At 41.1% G+C, this 9,207-nt stretch overlaps 1 pseudogene; it reads left to right on the plus strand.

Annotated features, from left to right (window-relative positions):
* Positions 1 to 1,486: 1,486 nt before the first annotated feature.
* LOC111745418 lies at positions 1,487 to 1,605 on the plus strand (annotated as a pseudogene).
* Positions 1,606 to 9,207: the final 7,602 nt, after the last annotated feature.

The following is a 9,207-nucleotide window of genomic DNA, read 5'->3' on the forward strand; positions in this document are numbered from 1 at the left end:
GCGGGATGCGGGGCGCGGCAGCGACAGCGAGGCCGCGGAGGGTGCGGTCGGCTCGTACCGCCGTCGGCCGGGGGCGCTTCGCACTCCACGCCGCGGACTGTTGTTGCCTGTTTTCCTCCTTGGAGGCCACTTCGCCTCCAAGTTGTCCACTTCCCTGGTAGAAGTGCCGGGGTCCTTTGTTCGGATGCAGCTGGCTGTGCGGGCATCTGAGCAGTGACTTTGAAGTCGTGGTCCTCCCGGAAGGGGCCAGAGCGGGCCAGGCCAGGCGCCTTGGCCCCCTCAACCCCACAGTCCCTCATTCATCCAAGCCACATTGTAAACTTAGAAATAAAAAGTTTCAAGCACATTTACGTGTCCTCCATCCTAAAAGACATATTGTCCTAGCAGATTATTTTTCCGTGTTTATTTTAAATTCTGAGTGCAATTGTATTCACCCATGAATTCCTTGAAGAGGCACAAGATCTGGGTGCTATTTGAAATAGCCTTCCTCGCAGGAAGTGTTCTATACACTCTTGCATGCCCTGCAGTACTCAGCACAGTACCGCGCACTTTGTGTGCTCTCTATAAATGTTGAATGAATGACATTGTTTTCTAGCTTCACATATCCCGGAGGCAAAGACTTGAATCCTGGGAAAGTCATTACTTCCCAGCAGGCTTGCTCGATTTTAACTTAGGCCACTTCCCTGTGTGTGGCTGTTTTCCCCTCTGACGGCAGGACCCCATTGCACAGAAGGACAGCAGAGAATACTGACCTATCGTGCGACCTTTCCAACGCGCGGGTGCAAGCGGAGAGAGAGCACCCTGGGTATGAGGAGGCTGACTTGTGCTTTATTTCAGTCCCTGGGGAATCTAACCTCTCAAAACATGAATGTCACCATTCATTAGCAATTTATGTCCCTTCTACAGCAGAAGGGCAGGGAGACTTTTAAGAGAAATGCACATTTCTAAAAGCTTGTCAGGTACAAGCTTTTCTCTTGTAAAGAGATTTACCTCATGGCCATTCGCCAGGACCTGCAGGGTCGCCCCAGACTACTAATTCTGCAGTGGCGCCAAGCCCACGTGCTTCGGCCTCGGTTGGCATTTCTACAGTCATCCTCTGAGAAGCAAAAGACCTCAATTTCACATTCCATGCTAAATTCCAATTCCTTTGAACTCGGACTCTTCTATGAGCTGCTTCTCTCTCCACTTGTGATATCACAGCTTCGAAATATAACTGAAATAAAGTGAAAATTAAAATGGATTTATTTGGGTGCCGCGGTGAGTTCTCTAGAGGGGTCCCTCTGAATGACTTTTCTTCTGTCACTCAATTTGCCATCTTGTTAGAAGCCATTCTCTTGTGATGCGGAATTCATGTGCTTTTTTGTTGTGTTGAAAACATTTAATTTATTTTTACTTGAAAGAAAGCTCTAGAACTTATAGGAGGAGCAGAAAAACTGTGATACCCAAAATGGACTCAACAGCCAACATTTAAAATGGGTATGAGCTGGTCTACAGCCGTGCCACCCTGAACAAGCCAGATCCTGTCTGATCTCAGAAGCTAAGCAGGGTGGAGCCTGGTTAGTACTTGGATGAGAGACCACCTGGGAAGACCAGGTGCTGTAGGTGTAAAAAATAAAAAAAAATAAGGGATTGTAAGCTGACAAGTTCCTTGCAATCTGTGAGGCCAACCAAGGGTTGCCTTGCCTAAAAAAAAAGTTTTTAAAAATAATAATAATAAAAATGGATATGAGTCAAAATCTTCCAAAATAATTTTAAAGCTTTTTTTTTTTTTTAGTTCTCTTTTAGGGTTTCAACAGTGTCCTGCAGGCGTGTCTTACTTGGTGGGATGGAAGAATGTAACAAAGTCATGCCTTCTCTGATGACCACCAAAGGGAGCAGTCTTGTCCTTGTTAAAATAAATACATTTTTAAGACGGAACATTTGAAAAATAAGGATGTAGGCTTATAGCAATCGTAATATATGTTAATTTAAAAGATAACCAATAGAAATAACAAGATATATAGTATTTCCGAACCACTTAAATATAAAAGTTTGAAGAAAAACTAAGATTAAAATGCTACCATAGCTCCTCGTGCTACTTAAATACTAAATAATAATAAAATACACCACAAAGAGATTCATTCCCATGTATTATTATCAGTTGGATTGAGAATCAATAGCATAATTATAAAAATCCTATCTTTCTTCCTAAAAAGGAATGTTCCTTCACAAAAGTGCTTTTTTTTTTTTCAATTTGCAGCACTGCAATAAACTAGTCAAACATTAACTTCCCTAAAAACACAGGATTGAGAAAGGACCGGCTGTGTAGAGAAACACTTGAAATTGATTTGACCACAACTAACTAAACTATCCTGTCGGCCTAAATAAAAAACAAAGGCTTTCTACCTCTGAAGACTGGTAAATTCAGGCTGTGAGATATACCATGAATCCCATAGCCAACTCCTCATGCTGAGAGCAGATTGCCCCAAATTCTTGCAAGTGAGAAGGCAGGGCCCGTTAGCTGAAGTGCTGCTGTGAACTTTAGTGGCTGTGAGCATGCATAAGGATACAGGCAATTTCCCCCATAATTAGGTCCCAGATCACTTAGTCCATTAGAGTTTTAAATGATAAAAGGCACCCTGACCTGCACCTGGACACAAAGTGCCAACTCAGTACAGAGCACCACGCTAGGGCGAGGAGCAGTCTCAAGTCATCCTGTCGGCAGGATGGAATACAGTCATCGCTGTATTCCAGATATTACTTAGGGCAACTTAATTCTGACTCGAGGAGATCAAGCATCTTTAGGAAAACCAAAAATGAGAGGAAAAAAAAAGATTATAGTTTGTTCCATTCAAAAGTAGACAGGTTTTCTTGGTTACCAGTGCTGACGTCGGAGGTGTAGGTGGATGTATTAGAACCAATGGTTCTTCATAGTTTATGGACCTACCGGTTTCCAGAAAGCTGAAGAAAGCTACAGATCGCCCCCTCAGGAAAGTGAATATATGAACATCCAAGCAATTTTCTGAATAAAATTCTAAGGAGTTAAGGGAAATTCATCTGAGGCTCAGGTTAAGAACCCGTGTCTTACATAGATTCTTTGCGCTCTGACGTTCATGGCTAGAGTAAAATGGATTGGTAGATTTATTAATGCCTTCACTCCTGTTTTTAATCGAAAGAAGATGCATAAGCAAATCGGTAAAATGAACAAGTTATTTATTGAGTACATACTTCATAATCGGTTCTGTTCCTCACGCTGTGGTCATCACCAATACAGTATGAAACACATTCTATCTCTGCCTCGAAGGAGCCCAAAATCTAGCTATTATTTTTCTTGCAAACAACAAAAAAAGTGAACATAAGAATAATTTATCACCTGACCAGGTACAACAAACTTCAATTTGAATTATCGGTACAACTTAATGAAGTCGTTTGTTACATAAATAAAGCATTCGGTTGAAAATTATTAGTGGCCAATGTATATACGCATATTTTCATATTAGTTTTTCCTAGTAGTAATCTTTTAGGTTATCACGTGATGTATAAAGTGACAAGATAGTCTACTGTTGTATTCTGAATTATAGATTTGGGATAGAAAGAAAATTATCGACAAGAAAAAATGGCCCATGTCGTCAGGGGCAGCTGTGGATTACCATCGCTGGGAATCCCAGGCAGAGTGGTGTAGATTACCATATGCTACAGTCTATATTCGACTGATATAAAAAAAAAAATTAGTAGCGCTGCCCATGTTTTCTGAAATGTCTGTATCTACAAAGACCCAGTAGTCTATTCTTGGGTAATTTTAACATAACATTTTATTATTACTCTCCTTAAAATTTTTTTTAATTTTTACCTTCTCATTTTCTTTTCACTTATTAACACACAATTATTTTTTATTACTATAACTTTTAAAAATACATCTCTTTCACTCGTCCTAACAAAGTTATAGAGTAGAAAAGCAATCATCCAAGGAAACGAGAAGTTTTCGGTGCTTGAAGGCGATTTACCCCGAGCTTCCTTCCCACCAACAGGCTGGCATGGACACAAAGCCAGTCTTCTAATTAGAGCAGTTGAAAGCCCAGGCCTCTACATGGTGAATACATAATCCTCCTCCTCTAGGACCCAGGGGAAACCAGGACTGTCAGTCACCTCCTTTTGCTGTTCCAGAGGCAATCTTGGTGTTATACAAAAATAGCACTGGGCACCAAGTCATAAGATCAGAGTTCAAATCCCAGCCTGGCCAACATCTCGCTCCAAGACCTTGGGCAACTCACTTCCTGAGCGTGAGTTGGCCGTCCTGCGTGTGGTGGGCGGTAACGATGGCCTCATGGATTAAGAGAAGTACATAGAGTAATGTGAGAAAGGGTCTCTCACGTCATAGAAGCTCAGTAACTCTGTTACTTTTTTGGGTCTAAATCAAAAGCGTGTGGCAGATCACTGGAACACGTACATGAATGAAAGCGCCTGTAGAAATTCTGGAAGCCTTTGTTAGATTATAACTGAAAGAATGTTGAACTGATTTGATGATTCCTGGGAGTCCCTTCCAAGGATATTTTAAGAAAACCACAGACAACCAAAAGTTGGCAGAAACAGTCGCGTGCAGGAAATTGTGGGCTCCAGAATTCTAGAGATGCTGTAATTCTATGAGTTCTGCTGCTGTAGCAAAACCCCATCTCTTTGTTCATCTGTTTTTAATCAGTATCTGTTTTTTTTCGTCACACAGATCCCACTTCCTCGATGGTGCCCTGCTAATTTAGCTATGCAAACTTTTATTCTCCAGATTAATACCGACTTTAAGATTTCTATTTTTTAACAAACAAAAATAGTTCACTCCTTTCTCCAATTTTAATTGTAAAAGCAGTGTGTGTGCTCACTGGGGGGAAACGGGCAATACAGAACCGTAGGAAGAAGAAAAAAGTACTGTAACATCACGTCTTAGAGACGAACCCCCATTATTACTATTTTGGTATATACCCTTCCAGACATTTCCTTCCGCTTTATTTTTTTTTTAATGCCATTCAAGTCAAAGTTCAGCCATTTAAATGCTAGAATTCCAGCAAACACAGTTAAACCACTTTCACAAAAAGGTTCAAAAGTGTTTTGTTTCATTTTGTTTTCCTTCTGTACTCTTTCTTTTCAAGGTGGGCTCTTTGATCGGCAAGTCCTTTAAATAGGATTTTAGCTAGTCATCTTTGAAACCTGTCCTTTTTATTTCCCCAATTTCACCATTTCTAACAATGCATATATTTTAATGGTCCTTTTTAAAACTTAACCTCACCTTCAGCTGATGTATTCTGGAGTCACAAGCCCTGCTCCTTGGCCTCTGGCCATTCTGTGGATGCTTTGCATTACTTAGCCTCCACCCCCAAGATGAGGTCCAGCTCTGACCTTGGACCTGGTACTGCATTCCCTGATGGAGCAGAAAAGAGTCTTGATTTCAATAAGTAACCAGAATGTTCACTGGAATGACCACCTACTAGTTCTGCAGAAGGTTAGCCTAGAGGCAAACGATTTGAGTTTGTGTTTTATGCCAATCGCTTTAGGTAAAATTGGGAAAGTTTGTTTTATTTTGCTTTTAAGAGTCCAGAAACAGTCCTTACTGATGCAAATGCTGGCTATAATTCCAATAGAATTTCCTACTTTTGCAATTGAGCATGGTCACGATTTTACCCATTAATAATATCATTATTAATGAAATGTATAACAATGTTTATAATTTTGCAAATTTGCTAGTTATACAGAGGGCTCCTAGTTCCCAAAGTAAAATAGCCCCAACCAAGACTACCCCATTCTGCAAATCTAAGAGACCAGGACCTCTGGTGCTATTTCAAAAATGAAAGCGAAGGAATTAATGGTAGGAAAGAAGAGGAAAAAAAGAAGTGAGATTAATTATTTACCGTAGTTCTCTGAAGACTCTACATTGGGAGTTACGACAGTTTTAAGTAAATAAGTTATCATCTTGTATGTGCAACTCATATAAGAAAATAATGAGATAATAAAATGCAACATGAGAGAAACTATAATCATGGGAATTGTTTGCAGTACTTGGCATAACAATATGCATTCAAAAGCTTTGGAGAACTGATACCTGCGTCTCTGGCATTAATCAAAAGAGAGAGAGACATTGCATTTAGCACATCAGAGAATTTCAACAAATAGACAGATGTCCTCTTATTATGTGGGAGGTGGTTAGGTCATGAGGGTGGAACCTTCGTGAATGGAATGAGAGCCCTTAGGAGAAGGGTCAGAAGAGTTTGCTCTCCATCACGTGAGGACACAGCGAGAAGATGGCCTCCTGCGAGCCTGGAAGAGAGCCCTCACCAGACCTGGATCTGCCAGCACCTTAATCTTCAACTTGCTAGACTTCAGAACTGGGATCAATCCATGTTTGTTGTTTAAGCCACCCAGTCTAGGATATTCCGTTATAGCGACCTGGAATAAGACACCAGCCCAAGGGTTGCTGTCATTGTTATTGTTGTTTTTAATCCTCACTTTGGCAAAGGGGCCATATCTTAATCTGTTCTCGGACTAGAAGACTGTTCAGATTTCCAGGAAATCATTAAAGTTTTGTTAACAACAATGCATAATTATGCGAACGTGTATGGGTTTTACTTGTATAGCCTTACCATTATGACGGTTAACTAGAATAGTGTTTAATTCTTCGAATGGAAATGTCAATTATGACCTTGTGTTTGGCTTTTATTTCTCTAACTGTTTTCACTCCCTTTTCAGATTTCATGTTGCGCATGAATGAAATAAATGGCCTAAACTTTTTAGTGAACCTCACGTCAATCTCTTTTGCGAGCATACCAACGCCACGAAAGGAAAATACGCTACGCACATTCGGAGCCCCAATCCACAATTAAACCTCCACAGCGACATCCCTTAAAGAGACACCCTTTTTCCAGAAGGACCTTTTCACAAAACTCTTCTAACGACTGCATCATTCTGGAAATAAAGAGAACCGACGTGTAAATTCTACAACTGGATTAAGAGGACGGGTATGAGGGACAATGGCTCCAGGTTCAATCTGTGTTTCAAATTTGCTTTTTAATTTATTTTCCAGGTTGCTTTCTTTTTTCAGCCAGTTATAATGGTCCTTTGTTTTAGGCTCCTGATTTAGTCACGTGAAGTGAAGATGGAAAACACATCTTCGAAAACCTGGTTTCAAGCCAATGGTCTCCCACTTATTGTCTCTTACTTCGAGTAAATTATTTTACCAATCCTTGTCCAGCTTTCTCATCTCTAAATGAGAGATAATGGGGATGCCCATCTTATAAAGTTATACCAAAGAGTAAACTAAATTGTTCACATAAATTTTGTAAAATCGAAGGTATTTTATAAATGCTAACATATTTGGGGAGGTTAATGGCAGTTGTTACTGTTTAAAAATGTGAATATTTTCAAAGCTAAATATAGTATCACAATCAACCGTGAGTTGAAATACTTGGCATAATTTTTAGCTTAAAATAAAGAATCCAGTTGCAAAATGAGCAGCTTTTCGTCTCGTGCCACCCTCAATGTCCCCCCATCCAGGACTCAGCATAGCGTAAGTCAGATAGTAAGGCGTTCAATGCATCCTGTTGCACTTAACCGCCCCGTGTTATTTATTCCCTTCTTTTTATTCGATCTCAAGTTCTTTTCAATCCTCCTGTACCTTTCTTCTTCTTTTACATTATCTAGTTTATTTTTGCACAAATAAGTTGATATCCTAAGTACTAAGAGAAATGCCCATAGCACTTTCCATGCAAGAAATGCACAGGCGTTTTACAAAGACATTAATGACCGTCGCACAATATGTCCCTCTTGAACGTTTTCTCATCTTTCGATCACGCACACCTGCCTAGTTTAAAATCACCGGGCAGGAACGCTGTCCAACTCCATTTGTAAATCAGGGAGAGAGCACTGTTGTTCAATAAAGGCCGAGAAGCGTTGGCATCCGTGTGAGGTGAATAGGTGGAAATGATTATGTCTGTCTCTTGCAAGGTGGAAATAAAATAGGTACTTCACAATTTTCCAAGCTTTCTCATATCGATGATCTCGTTGGCCCATCACAGTGACACCGTGGAAAGCCAGAGAGGGCAGTTTCAGTGTTTGCCTCCTCATATGGAAGCAGCAAGTGAGAGGTTAAATGACTGTCCAAGGCCCCTCCGCCAGCCAGCGGCCCCGCGAGAGAGGAATCCGAGCCCCAGGATCCCCGCCCCGTGCTCTTCCCAACTTACGCCGCAGGAATGTCAGAGCGATGACTGTGACGACTCTGGGAACACGCCCGAACGCCTATGTATTTTCCTCCCTCTGCATCCCATCGCTTAACTCTGACCCTGGCCCACAGCCAGTGCTTAATAAATAGTTGTTTCATTAATTAATGAGTAGTATGGCCATCCTATCAGCAGGACTCAAGAACTAATTATCGAGTCCATGGTAAGTCCTGATATTCTCACCATCTTGGCTGCTGCTCGATCCATGAAAACCGTCGTATATTGCTAATTTTCTGTTTTATTGAGTAAAACTCGTGATGCCAGTTTTCGATATTGCTTTCCAGTCAGATCATTCTCCCAAGAAACTGCTGCGTTTGTTCAGCATCTCAGACACATAGCCGCTTCTCTAGGAGAGTCAACTATAACCCGCAAAATGAAGTACGTGGAAGAGCCTTAAAAAGTCCAGGCTTAACCTTTCGTTTCATTAAGAAAATACGTGATGTGTTTACTGCTAACATCTCCTAGGTTGTCCAGAAGTCAGACACTAATACCAGGACACACATGACTTGCAACTGAGAGTCTGCTATCAATGTCCTCTGTTCGTGCTAATGGCATATGAGAGTTTGGAGACATGTGTGTGCTATATTGAGCTTTGAAAAGCGTTGGGCACACAAGCTGGATTGCGCAATAGGAGAGTTGGGGAGTAGTAGAGAGAAATGAGAGCAAGGGCGTGAGAATGGCTGCATGTTTCTCAGGGGCTACTTTCCTTCAAGGTGGCAGGGGACACTCGGTAATCTTACCAGCTAGACGAGATTGGAGCTGAGGAAGTTGCTCACATATCCATTGCTAAGAGTGTCCTACAACCCTTGACACTCCCAGAATCAAAGGGCAGTGCATATATTTGATATGAGCACTAGCTTAGGGACCAAATCAACATCCTCAACATCTTTTCCACCTATGCTAGCATTTTGCAGATGTCTTTTAGTCTTTTAGTAGCATTTTAGCTAATTATCTTTTCAAAATGGTTCATCAA

This window comes from Pteropus vampyrus, unplaced genomic scaffold (assembly GCF_000151845.1).
Source record: "Pteropus vampyrus isolate Shadow unplaced genomic scaffold, Pvam_2.0 Scaffold154, whole genome shotgun sequence".
Classification (NCBI taxonomy): Eukaryota; Metazoa; Chordata; class Mammalia; order Chiroptera; family Pteropodidae; genus Pteropus; species Pteropus vampyrus.